This window comes from Acomys russatus, chromosome 26 (genome assembly GCF_903995435.1).
Source record: "Acomys russatus chromosome 26, mAcoRus1.1, whole genome shotgun sequence".
Taxonomy (NCBI): domain Eukaryota; kingdom Metazoa; phylum Chordata; class Mammalia; order Rodentia; family Muridae; genus Acomys; species Acomys russatus.
This window is the reverse complement of record NC_067162.1, coordinates 10,071,223-10,085,459: the sequence shown is the minus strand read 5'-3', so window position 1 is coordinate 10,085,459 and position 14,237 is coordinate 10,071,223. Positions and strand designations below refer to the sequence as shown.

At 47.0% G+C, this 14,237-nt stretch overlaps 1 pseudogene; it reads right to left on the bottom strand.

The window, feature by feature from the left end:
• Positions 1-5,615: 5,615 nt before the first annotated feature.
• LOC127209644 (40S ribosomal protein S2-like) lies at positions 5,616-10,558 on the bottom strand (annotated as a pseudogene).
• Positions 10,559-14,237: the final 3,679 nt, after the last annotated feature.

Below are 14,237 nucleotides of genomic sequence, written 5' to 3'. Positions count from 1 at the left end.
AGGATTATTTTAACACAGTTGAACTCCTCCCAACCCCCACCCCTCCCCTCCCAAATGTATTTGGGACTAGGGAACTCATGAGCTCATCAGAGAGAGTGTCCTGGATCAGTCACTTGGAGGTAACAGGACAGCCTGTCACAGTGGCACACTCCTATTGTCCCAGCACCAGCAAGCTGCGACAGGAGGAGCTCCCATGGAAGGCCAGCCTGGCCGACAGAGTGAGACCTTGACTCAGAATGGTGATTAGAAATAAAACGTCCATAAAGAACAGAAGAGCAGCTGGGTGTGGTGTCACACGCCTGTAATCCCAGCACCTAGGAGGCAGATGCAGGTGGATCTGTGAGTTTGAGGACAGCCTGGTTTACAAAGGGAATCCAGGACAGCATTTGGAGTGTGGCTTTAGTGGATGCGTGCAAGTATGCCTCTGGGTGGGCCTGTCTGGGGTTTACTAAGGTCTCTTGCCATCTGGGAGGATACTGGCTTGTCTACCACATTGCGCAAAGGAAATGTTTGTGTTTGACGACAACCTCTCGGTTGGAAACCCCCAGCTCTTAAATTAAGCCGGGCCTTATTCATGAAGGTGTATTTTAATTATTACTGTTACTATTATTATTATTCTAGCCCAGGTTGGTCTTGGATTTGATACGTAGCCCAGGCTAGCCTTGAACTCCAGATTCTCTTGCCTCAGTCTCCTTAGTGTTGAGGTGACAAGCACCTGTCACCATGCTTATCAGGAAGTTTCAGTTGTTTAAAAACCAAGTAAGCAGGCCAGGCGTGGTGGAACATGCCTTTAATCCCAGCACTCAGGAGGCAGAGGCAGGCAGATCGCTGTGAGTTGGAGGCCAGCCTGGTCTACAAAGCGAGTCTAGGACAGCCAAGGCTACACAGAGAAACCCTGTCTCGAAAAACCAAAACCAAACAACCAAACCAAAAAAACTAAAAAACCAAATAAGCACCCTTGATGATGGCGTACAACTTTAATCTCAGCACTCGGGAGGCACACGCAGGCGGTTCTCTGAATTCAAGGCCAGCCTGATCTACAGAGTTCCAGGACTTGCAGGGCTACACAGAGAAACCCTGTCCAAAACAAACTATAAAAAAACCAAACAAGCAAATGCTAGCCTAGTGGTACAGGCCATGTGTCACATGGGCAAGGATCTTGGGTTTCGTTTCTGACACCAACAAACACAAACACCAAAACATCAAATGAAGCCCAAAGCTCTTCATGATACCCCCCTCCCCGGGCATTTTAGAAGATTGCTGGGCAGACCAACCTATGGGGAGCCTCCCTGGATGCTGGGCTCGCTTAAACTCAATGACACAGGAAGTTATTTGTAGATGAGGCTGGGTTAGCATCTCCCATAAATAGGCTTTATGAATGGGAGGTGCCCTCAAAGATTCAAGAGGGCCTGGTTCACTTGATTGATAGGCCCAGAGCAAATGGTTAAAGACCCTGAGAGGAAATATCAGCCAGGCCTGCTGTTCACACTTGAAATCCCAGCCCTTGGGAGTCTAAAAAAGGTTGCTGGGAGCTTGAGGCCTCCCTGGCCCGCACAGTCAAGGCTGGCCTGTGTAACGTATCCAGATCCTGTCTCAAAATAAGTAGGGCCAGGGAGAGGTCTCTCTATCAAAAGTGCCCAACTTTGATGAGCAGAATCTGCAAAAACAAAATAGAAAAACAAAACCAGACATGGTGGCTGGCACTGGAATCCCAGTGTTGGGTAGATGAAGATAGGAGGGCTGGCTGGACAGTGTGCCCAGGCCAGTGGGAGACAGTCTCAGAAACCAAGCTGGAGCCAGGTGTGGTGGTGCATGCCCTTGGATCCCAGCAGAGGCAGGTGGATCTCTGTGAGTTCTAGGCCAGCCTAGTCTACATAGTGAGTTCCAGGACAGTCAAGAGACATGTAGTGAGACCCTGTCTCAAAAATAAAGACACAGGGCTAAACAGTGGATTTTAAGCTGGATGGTGGTGGTGGCGGCGGTGGCAGTTGTACACACTTTTGTCCCAGCACTCGGGAGGCATAAGCAAGTGGACTGATGAGCAAGACCAACCTGTCAGGTAAGCTGCCTCAGGTAAGGCAAGAGTCAAATGCTCTATGCATACTCAGTCTTTTTTACTGGATTGTCACCCATGCATGGCCTGGCACATGTTGGGCTAGCTCTGCTGCGGAGCCACACCCCCAGGTTCCTATTACCTTAATTGTCACAGCCCAACTGCTGTTGGACTATCATCACTGCTGTTTTACAGCTAAGACTCTGGGAAGTCATGTGACAGCCCAGGCCACACAGAGAGTAAAGCACCGAAGAGCTTGCTGTAGTGAGGACTCACTGGGAGCACTCAGCTGCTGTGTGCTGTGGCTCAAAGCTTCATAAGGAGTTTTGCTATTGTTCTCTTCAACTCTTTATCTGTGCATCAAAGACCTTCAAAACCATGGCAGCTCCGCTGGCCAGCACTGCCATTCCTCGGGGACATCTACGTGCAAAAACACTTACATTCAAGTTGGGTATGGTGACACATGGTTTTGATTTCAGCACCAAAGAGGCTGAGGCAGGAGGCTCTCTTAATTCCAGGATAGCCCTGGGATTTATAACAAGACGTGTTAAAAAAAAAAAGACAACAGAAAACCAAACAGGTAGCCTATGTTCTAGGGCTGGCAAGGAAGCTCACTGTGGACGGTGGCCTCTTGCCACCAAGCCCGAGGACCTGCGATTGATCCTTGCGACCCACACAGCGTGAGGAGGGAACTGACTCCCTGAAGTCCCACGTGCATGTGCACCCCTCCCACATGCACACAAAGACAGTGTGATTTTTCAAAAGTTAAACAAACCTATGTTTATGTAACAAATGGCATTTCATTTTTACTGAGGCTTTATGAATAGTTACCAACAGCTACCAAAACAACTGTCCTTCAGTGGCTGAGCGGATATACAAGTTGTGATCCGTCCATACGATGGAATATTTTTAAGCCCTAAAAAGGAAAGAGCCATGAATACAGGAAACAATGCCAGTTGCCCTTCACATGCATTATGTTAGTGAAAGAAGCCGGGCTCAAAGGCTGTGTGGTTCTCTTTTCTCTGACCTTCTAGAAAACACAAAAGGATGTGAGTGGATCAGCAGTTGCTGTGGACTGGGAAACTGCCACAAATGGAACACAGGGGAATTCTTTCAGGATGAAGGAGCTTTTATCATTTTTAATGATTTTTAGTTTTAATTTTTTATTTGGTTTGGTTTGTTTTTTTTCCAGACAGGGTTTCTCCATATAGCCCTGATTGCCCTGGAACTCACTCTGTAGACCAGGTTGGCCTCAAATTTAGAGATCCACCTGCCTCTGCCTCCTGAGAGCTGGGGTTAAAGGCGTGCACCACCACTGCCTGGCTTGTGTTCGCTTTGCTTTTTGTTTTTTCTATTTAAAGATTTCTTTATTATCTATACAATATTCTGCCTGCATGTGTGCCTGCAGGACAGAGGTGGGCACCAGATCTGATTATAGATGGTTGTGAGCCACCATGTGCTTGCTGGAAATTGAACTCAGAACCTTTGGAAGAACAGCCATCTCTGAGCCATCTCTCCAACTCTCTTTTCACCTTCCTCTTTCTTTCTTTCTGTCTGTCTTTCTTTCTTTCTGTCTTTCTTTCTTTCTTAACTAAGGTATGGTTACAAAGCTCAGCCTGGCCTTGAACTTTCAGTGTCAGCTTCAAAACTACTGGGAATCACAGGTTGGTGGGATGGGTGGGGCTGGCAAACCTCTCAGAGCTCTTGACACAGATGTGGCTAGCGAGCTCTAGCATGTCTAAGCCTGGCTCACAGCTTCCCTCAGACAGCTCTGAGTCAGCATTGTTTCACACCCTGAAGCAATGCAGGGCATCCCAGGAAGAGTACCACTGAGTTACCAGGTGTGGGAAACAGCCAGGGCTGTGAGACATGGTCTATTGAAGTCATTTCCTTGCCATCCAAATGGCAGGGAGCTCTCCCAGAACGCAGGCTAGAGGAGTTGCTGATCATCTCAGCTGCTCAGAATCAAGCAATCAAGCGATAGTGGCTGCCCCACTGTCATCAGTCGTGAGTCAGCCGCTGTGCTCTGTGTGCGAGGACACAGAAGCTGTCTCTACAGACAGGCCCTGACAAGGCTGCAGCACAATGAGAGGCTTGAACAAAGCCACCAGTCTCCTTTCTGGGCTGGCTCTATTGTCTGCTGATGGCCTGGTTACTGGAAGCCAGGTAAGGCGGACAAGGGATTCCCAATACCAGCAACACTCATCCAAAGCAGGAAGCCAGGCATGGGGCCTCCCCCTGCCTACCCAGCTACTCAGGCGGCTGAGCATTCCCTGTACCTCACTTGCAGAGTCTCTCCAGGGGCTGGAGAGATGGCTCAGTGGTTAAAAGCACAGACTGTTCTCAAAGCTCTCAGTGGCCCTGTTAATGGCTCGCAAGCCCTGACACACCTTGGCCCTGCCCTGCTCCTTGTCATCAGGCAGCTACCTTTAAGGACTTCTAACCTGCAGGATCTGTGAACAGAAACAGGAAAAGGTGAGAGGATAGTTTCTGTTTGCTCCTTTTACTGAGCTCGCCCTTTGTTGAGCCTCTGCCTGAAGCTTGTGATGTGGAAAACCAAACTCAAAGCCTTCACTGGAAGCACTTTGCCACCAATTTATCTGTTTTGTTTTGTTTTGTTTTCCTTTGGGCTTAAACCTGGTTATGTAGCCCAGGCTGCCCTCGAACTTATGACCTTTCTGTTTCAGCCTCATGGCTACTTGGAATTACAGGCCTGTGCCATCACACCTGGCTTGGGTATTGCACGTCCGCACAAAAGAGAGGTGGGGGGTGCGGTGTCAGAGGTCATTCTCAAGTGTGGTTCTTCTGGATCTGTCCACCTCTTTCTTCTGTCTTTTTTTTTTTTTTTTTTTTTAAGTACAGAAGCCTGGAGTGATGGCTCAACTATTTAGAACCCTTTTTCTTGCAGAGGACCAGGTTGAATTCCCAGCACCAACATGGTGGTTCATGATCATCATTAATCCCAGTTTCATGGGATCCAACAGGCACATATGTGGTATACATATGTGCATACAGCTAAAATATTTATACACAAGGTAAAGTCTAAAAAAAAATTTTAAGCATCATTCCATCATTTCCCTTCTAACCTCCCCACTTCTAGTACCCATAACCCCCTATCAGTTCTCAAATTTATGGCTTCTTTATCTTTTTTGTTTGATTTGCTTTTTTTTTTCTCCTCCTCCTCCTTCTCCTCCTCCTTTTTGTTTTCTTGAGACAGGGTCTCTCTGTGTAGCCTTGGCTGTCCTGGACTCGCTTTGTAGACTAGGCTGGGCTTGAACTCACAGCCATCCACCTGCCTCTGCCTCCCAAGTGCTGGGATTAAAGGTGTGTGCCACCACCGCCTGGCATTTTTTGTTTTTTTTTTCTGAGACAGGGTTTCTCTGTGTAGCACTGGCTGTCCTGAAACTTTCTTTGTAGACCAGGCTGGCCTTAAACTCAGAGATCTGCCTGACTCTGCCTCCCAAGTGCTTAGATTCAAGGCATATGCTACCACCACCAGCCATTTCAAAAAACAGAATTACTTCACTTTATTTTCTTATATAAAAAGCTCTTCTGTGGTAGCCACAGCTGGAGCCTAGGTCCTCTGAACAGAGACTCTGGTGTGGATTTTCACAAGATGGTCAGTGAACTCCTGATAAGGAGACTTGGTGAGCACAATCTCTTTCCAGAGGTCAGGTGTCAGGTAGCTGTAGGTCTTGGAGATGGTATCAAAGGTGGCCTTGGCAAAGTTGCCCGGGGTGGCAGTTCAGGCCCTGGCTGATGTGTAGCAGTCATCAATACCATCAGCAGCAGCTTCTTAGGCACAGGAGCAGAGACCAGTGCCCCTGTGGGCAGGGATGAGGCACACCAACACAGAGCCACACTGGCCTGTCACCTTGCATGGAACACTGTGTGGCTTTGCCAATCTCGGTCCCCCTAGTAGCTTCTCCTCACAGGGACAATGAAAAGCTTGGCCAAGACTGTAGCCCCTCGGATGTCACATTTTACCTCCTTGGAACTCTTAACACCAAGACCAACTTGACTTGTAGTCCCCAAGAGCGACAAAAGCCTTGACCTGATCTACTGGCTGGCCCATGTCTGCTTCTGCACTGGCATGATCTTGAGAACCTCACCCTTTAGGGATGCACCCAGGAAAAAGTCAGTAATCTCGGATTCCTCAAGGGGCGTGGAGAACAGGTAGATCTCCTCCAAGGACTTGATCTTCATGTCCCTAGCCAGGCGGCCCAGCTTGGTGACAGGATTCACTCCTTGTCGGCAGCTTTACTTCCGAGAACCAAGTGGCTTCAACCACAGCCATGCCCTCAGCCACTACTGTATGGGTGAGGAAGGAGAGGGCCTAAAAGGGCTGTTGAATCCTGCTTGGAAGCTGTGGCTTCCTAATCCTGGCCCCCCACTGTGGGGCTGAGGCCATTTACTACTGTTTATATGTGCATGATTTTGGGGCTGACCACTTAGTAATGGATAATCAATTAGGGAGCGCATCCCTGGGGAAGACTAATTCTCCCTTTCTCTGCAGTGTTTAGCTGCCTGTAGTTCTTTGTCTAAAGGTGGGTGGGGCCTTGTGAGACTTCCCTCTCCCACGTTTGGTGATGTCATCATTCAGGTCTTATTTAGGCAGCCGTATGATGGAGCTGTTTCCGATGCAGCTTTCCTGTCATTTCCCAGGACACACAACCACACAGCCATACATGGGGGTTGTGTTTTAGATATAACTGCTGGGTCTTGGCACCCCGGGACCAGTTGCTCTCTGCATTTTCACTAGTTGTGGCTTTCTATAACGGCCCCTGTCTACCACACAAAGAGAATCAGCTTCTTTGATGAGAGCTGCACTTGCCTCTGGGTCTGAAGACAAGTATCTGGAATGCAGTTAGGAATTATGCAGCTTAGTGAAGAGGCAATAAATAGTACGTTCTCTTCTGAGATCCGTGAGCTCACTGGCCACCTGTAGTTGGCTAGGCTTATAGTACCAGCTGTGGTTTCCCTCTACCGGCAGGCCTGTTATCCAGTCAGACAGCTGTTTGTCATGGCTAAGATGCAAGTGCCACTTTGCCCCTCTAGGGACGTGACACTCTGGTCTTTGCTGTGTTTCATAGGTTTTACATCTGGGTGGGGCTGTTGGCTTCTTCCCTCTGCTGGCAGCTTGCATTGCACCTTTTGGGTCTGTGAGAGCTACTCCTCAGGAGGTTTTCACGTCAGATCCAGCTCAATTCCTCTAAGTCCTGTGTCTGCACTGCCTGGTGCCTTCAGCATCTTTAACCTCTGGGAAGTAACCAAGGGCAACAGGCAGTAGGCTGCATTGTTTTGGGAGCCTTGAAAAAGGGTTTCTCATGCCTGGTGCTGAGGCTTCTGCCAGTTAGTATAGCTGGAGTATAGTCTTGGAGGGGGCATCGAGAATACATGCACACTCAACTGTAATACGTGCATATATTAAGTAAACATAAAATAATGACTCACTATGGCTTTTGCAAACATCTTAGTGTGATTTATCCCCGCTCTCCCCCTGTCATTCCTTACTGACATTCTTTCCATTCTGAAATTAAAGCCCCTCCACGTCCCCGTTTCTTCCTTCACGCAGTCCCCTCGCTGGCACTCCCCACCACCATCCTCTTTAACGTTCCTGGTTTCTGCAGTTCTGGTTATGGACTCAAGTCTAAAGCTCTGGAGCTGGGAACCTCAGATTTGGGAGCACACGTGGCATTTGTCTTTCTGGGTCTGGGTTATTCCATTCAATAGGGTCTATCTGAGTTCCATCCATTTGCTCGCAAAGTTTATGACTCCATCTTTCTTTACAGCGGAACAGTGTTGCACCGTGAATACTTGTCACGTTTTCATTAGCCAACCATCGGTTAGGACGTTTAGGCTGGTTCTGTTTGCCAGTTCCTGAGAACAGAGAGGCAAAAAGCGTGACTGAGCGAGTATCTGTGGAGTGTGATTGCAAGTCCACTGGCCATATGCCAAGGAACAGTACAGCTGGGTCCTGTGGTGTGTATATATTTTTTTCTTTTTTGAGAATTCTCATACTGGTTTCCAGAGTGGCTGCATGCACCAGTTTGCGGTCCCAGCAACAGTGAATGAAGGGTCACCTTTCCACACATTGGCTCTAGAAAATTTTCATCTTATTTTATTTTATTTTTGAGACAGGGTTTCTCTGTGTAACCTTGACTGTCCTGGACTTGCTTTGTAGACCAAGCTGGTCTCAAACTCACAGCAATCCAGCTGCCTCTGCCTCCTGAGGGCTGGGGTTAAAAGCCTAGCTATCTTTTTTTAAAGATTTATTTATTTATGTTGATGAGTGCTCTATCTGCATGTACACCTGCATTCCAGAAGAGGGCATCAGATCTCAGCATAGATGGTTGGGAGCCACCATGTGGTTGCTGGGAATTGAACTCAGGACCTCCGGAAGAGCAGACAGTGCTCTTAACTGCTGAGCCATCTCTCCAACCCCGCTGTAGCTATTTTTATTTCTTCTGCTGAAAACTCATCTGTTTTTTTGTTTGTTTATTTGTTTGTTTTTGTTTTAAAATCAGGTCATTTGTTTTCTTGACTCTGTTTTGATTGAATTCTTTGTGCTTTCTGGATATTAATCCTCTACTGGCTCTATAGCTGGCAAAGATTCCCCCTCACTTTATGGGCTCCTCTTCACTTTTTTCCTGAGCTGTACAGAAGCTTTTTAGTTTTATGAGGTTCCTCTTGTCAATTGTTGGCCTTGTAGAAAATAAGTGAGCAGAGGAAAATAGTAGGACTCAAAACAGTGCTTGGAGAGGTTGGAGCCTCCAAACCCTGCATCTAGTATCCAAGGACATGGGAGAACAGCCCAGAACAGTTGTGTGTGTGTGCGTGTACGTGTGTGTGCGTGTACGTGTGCGCGTGTGTGTGTGTGCGTGCGTGCGTGCGTGCGTGCGTGTGCATGTGTGCGTGTGTGTGTGTGTGTGTGTGTGTGTGTGTGTGTGTGTGTGTGTGAAGTGAGACCCAGAAACTGAAACTGCTTTTCTGGATAAACTGTTTTGAAACTGCAGGGTATGGACAAGTCGGTTGCCTGTTTTTGCAACCTCAGAGCTGCAGGGTATGTGACAGGGGTCAGCTGCTTTTTACAGAATTCCATGGGTGCAGGTTTCTTGAAGCTGTGCAGCTGTTTTATGGCCCTGCTTTTGGGGTGACGGAGTTCTCTCTTAGGCCACAATTCCTGGGTAAATGGAGTCCTGGTCAGAAAATCCTCTCCCATGCCTATAGCACGCAGGCTCTGCCTATGCTGTCTTCTAGCAGTTTCAGTGTTTCAGGTGTCACTCACATTTAGATCTTTGATGAAGTTGGAGTTAATTTTTAGGCCAGGTGGTAAATGTGGGTCTAATTTCATTCCTTGGCATGTGGGCATCCCGTTTCCCCAGTATCATTTGTTGAAAATGCTTCCTTTTCTCCAGTGCATTTTTGCCATCTTTTCCAAGTATTATGATGGCTGTGTTCTCATGTTTGGGTCTTCTGTTTTGTTGTACTGGTCTTCATGATTTTTTTTTTTAAAAAGGTTTATTTATTATGTATACAGTGCTCTGCCTGCATGTACACCTGCAGGCCAGAAGAGGGCACCAGATCTCATTATAGATGGTTGTGAGCCACCATGTAGTTTTGCTGGGAATTGAACTCAGGACCTTTGGAAAAGCAGTCAGTGCTCTTAACCTCTGAGCCATCTCTCCAGCCCGGTCTTCATGATTTTTAAATACTTATTTTTATTTTATGTACCTTGGTGTTCTGTGTGGATGTATGTCTGCATGAGGTTGTACGATCCCCTGGAACTGGAGTTACAGACAGTTGTGAGCTGCCATGTGGGTGCTGGGAATTGAACCAGGATCCTTTGGAAGAGCAGCCAGTGCTCTTAACCGGTGAGCCACCTCTTCAGACCCCCATGATTGCTTTTTATGTCAGTGTCACACTGTAATTATAATTCTATAATATGGAGAGGTCTTTCATTTCCTTGGTTAAGTTTATTCCTACTTATTTCATTTTCTTTGAGGCTACTGAGAATAGGAGCATGTCCATGATCTCCTTTTCAGTGTGTTTATTGGTGGTGTATAGACAGGCTACTGATTTTTGTGAGTTGATTTTGTATATTGCCTCTTATTCTAGTTAGGGTTATTGTTGCTGTAATGGAACACCATGACCAAAAACAAGTTGGGAAGGTGTCTTAGTCCGACCCTGTGACTGTGGCAACTCATACAAAAGAAAGCATTTAACTGGGTCTGGCTTACATGCAGGCAGACATGGTAGCTAAGAGTTCTCCAACCGGATCCACAGGCAGCCAGAAGAGAGAGCCACTGGGCCTGGCTTGGGCTATGGAAACCTCAGAGCCCACCCTCAGTGACACACCTATCCCAACAAGGCCACACCTCCTAATCCTTTCAATCAGTGCCATTCCCTGATGACCAAGCCTTCAAATCTATGAACCCATGGGGACCATTCTTATTCAACCATTGCAGGAGTAGAGGGTTTATTTGACTTATCCTACCACGTCATAGTCCATCACTGAAGAAAGTCAGCGGGGCTGGAACCTTGAAACAAGAGCTGATGCAGAGGCCACGAAGGGGTGCTGTTTGCTTGCTGGCTTGCACCCCCCCCCCCGGCTCGCTCAGCCTTCTTCCTTATAGAACCCAAAACCACCGACCCAGGGATGGCACCACTTACAGTGGACTGGGCCCTCCTGTAACAGACACTAGATAAAAAACTGTCCCACAGACTCACCTATAGCCCAGTTTTATGGAGGCATGTTCTCAATTGAGGTTCTTTCCTCTCAGATGTCTCTAGCTTGTGTCAAGTTGCCATGGAACCAGCCAGTGCACATCTTTCTGAAATTGTTGATTGTTTCTGAAAGTTTTCTGGTGGGATATTTGGGATCTCTAATGAATACTATATCCCCTGCAAATAGGATGGTTGGACTTCTTTGCTGCTTACATTCCTTTACTTTCCTTCTTTGGTTTACTGCTCCAGCTAGTACTTTGAGCACTGTGTTGAAAAGAAGTGTGGGTGGTGGACAGCCCTGCCTCATTCCTGACTTCAGTGAGATTGCTTCAAGGTTTTCTCCATTTAGGATGATATTGGCACTGGGTTTGTCATATGTAGCCTTTATTATGTTGAGGCATAATCCCTCCGGACCTACTCTCTCTAAGGACTTTTGTCATGAAGGCATGTTGAATTTTTGTCAAGTGAATTTTCTGCATCAATTTAGATTGCCCAGGATGGTGGGGCACGCCTTTTATACCAACACTGGGGAGGCAGAGGCAGGCGGATTGCTGTGGCCAGCCTGGTGTACAAAGGGAGTGTAGGACAGCGAAGGCTATACAGAGAAACCCTGTCTCAAAAAACAAACCAATTCAATCCAAACCAAACAATTTAGATGGTCATGTCATTTTGTCTTTAAGCTCTGTCTTAGGAGTTTCTATTTGCTGTGATAAAACACCCTGACTAAAAAGCAACCCAGGGTGGAACTGGTTAATTTTATCTTACAACTCTCAGGTCACAATTTATCAGTTTATCATTGTGGGGAATCAGGGTGGGTACTCGAGGCAGGAACTGATGCAAAATCCGTGGAGGAATTGCTGGAAGGTGGCTAGGTTGGTCTCTGCTCAGCTTGGCTGATCTGCCTTTTAAAAAAAAATTAATTTATTCATATTACATCTCAATGGTTATCCCATCTCTTGTATCCTCCCATTCCTCCCTTCCTCTCATTTTCCCCTTATTCCCCTCCTCTATGACTGTGACTGAGGGGGACTCCCTCCCCCTTTATGTGCTCATAGGGTATCAAGTCTCTTCTTGGGCTGATCTGCCTTTTTAGGGCAGCCCTATTGGTCAGAGAATATCTCTCAGCAGTCTTTATTGCTTATATATGCTTGGGGAGGGATAGGGCTAGTGAATCTGGCCAGTTTCAGGGACTTTCTGAAGCAACTGTATTATGTACTTCCTGAGTGTATGGAACTTCTCTGAAGGATGGAAGCCTCCTGTGTCTTTGGGGCTGGAGAAATGGATCTGACCACCGTCTTCTGGCTCTCACCCTAGGCTTCTGAACTCCATGGCACCAGGTACATATAGGCATACATACACTCAGGCAAAACACTCATATGTAAGATTAAAATATCTAAATTTTTGCTGAGCACTGGTGGTACATACCCTTAATACCAGCACTCAGAAGGCAGAGGCAGGCTGATCTCTGTGAGTTGGAGGCCAGCCTAGTCTGCAGAGGAAATTCCAGGACAACCAAGGCTGTTATATAGAGAAACCCTGTCTTGAAAACAACACAAAAATCTACAATTTTGAGATATCCTGTGTCATTCAGCACCTGGTGCTCAGTAGGGGCTCCATGTCTGGCAGGCCAGTCCAGGCGCTGCTTACTCCAGACAGGAACACTCTCAGGGGTGGCTTAGAACACTCAGGATGAGGCCCCTGGGATAGATGAGGCTCTCAGTATCACCAGGGGAGGTGGAAATGAATTTTCCACTGGGTGTTAGCTTTTCTAGCTCTTTTAGAATGAGGTTGCTGGTATTGGAAGGCAGTGGAAAATTGGGAATTCCAAAAGTCTATGTTAATACCAAAAGCGTTCCAGCCTTTTGTTAAGCTGCCGTACTGAGCAGAGGATGCGGGCGGACCCTTGAAACAGGCTCAGAAGGCAGGTACAGTGAGATGTAGGCCCAGCCGGTGCATCGCAGCCGTCAGTAGTGCTCTCTCCATGATGAAATGGATTTTGGCAGCTGCCAAGGCAGCTCCGCCACTGTTGTCAAGGCCCTTGTGTCCAGCGACAATTCTTCCCCAGAATAAGCGAGTCTCAGATGGCTGAGGTGGTGGAATGCAGTGAGAGAGCAGCCAACCTTTATTCCTGAATCAGAGATTTATAAACCTTGGGCAGTGGGGAGGGGTTTGAGTGTGAATGCGTTTGATTTGCTGGCGCTAGAGGTGCCAGGGACACTTAATCTACATGTAACAAAACAGCCCTGTCAGAAGAAGGAAAAGCAGTACTTAGTTATCCTATGGGTGGGGGAGAATCTCCAGGTACAGTTAGAAGATCATTGGTTGAAAGCCAAGACACCAAGACATCCTTTTAGCATAGGGTGCTTGCTGAACAGGTTTCTTTCTTTTCTTTTCTTTTTCTTTTTTTTTTTTTGAGACAAGATCCCTCTATGTAGACCTGGCTGTCCTGGATTCACTTTGCAGACCAGGCTGGCCTCGAACTCACAGTGATCTGCCTGCCTCTGCCTTCCGAGTGCTGGGATTAAAGGCATGTGTCACCTCGCCCGGCTCTTGAACAGATTTCTTATCAGGAAAGGTCAGGCCTATCATCTTCCTTGAGTGCTATGTCCTAGCCCAAATCAGAGCAACAGGGGCCCCCAGTAAGAAAGGGAGTCCATCGTTCTGGTACTGAGCTCATAGACTGTCTGGAAATGCCAGACTCTGACCTTAATCAGGGCCACACAATCCTGTCTTTATTTTATTTTATTTCGTTATTATTTTTTATTTTTTGAGACATGTTCTCTCTACATGTCTCTGACTGTCCTGAAACTCACTGTGTAGACCAGGCTGCCCTTGAATCCACAGAGATCCATTTGCTTTTTGCTCCCAAATGGTGAGAGAAGGATGTATGCCACCATGCCTGGCAGCATCCGGTGTCTTAACAAGGTTTCCTGAAAGTTGGAATGTTATATCTTAGCAAAATGGCTGCACAACAATCCCCCAAGCCTACAAGAAGGGATAATAGAAGCAACTTCTGTAAGTTGTCTTTCCCACACGGGTGCACGAACATTTGCATAAACACACAGACACACACTAAAACAATAATAATAAACAAGAACAAACTACAGAAGGATTTCCAGTAGAATGATTCTGTCTAGAGTAAACATTAGGATGAAGTAGTTGTTTTTCACTGTATCTAAGTAGACATCAGAACGAATAGTTGTTTTCTAGGAACACTTTGACCTTGAAGAAATCATTGTGGAAGACGGTGATGCTTTTTCTGAAGGAGCTTTACAGCCTTTGCCTTGCAGCCTGGCACCCTGGGCTGTCTTGCATTATTGAGCACCGTAGACATTGCACGCTAAGGACTAAGGCCGCAGGGGTATGTCTTCTTTTACAAAACATATAGATTAGATTAGAGGCTTATGGTATGAGGAGTTTGTTTGACCCAAAAAACAGCTTCTGTGTAGCAATCGGT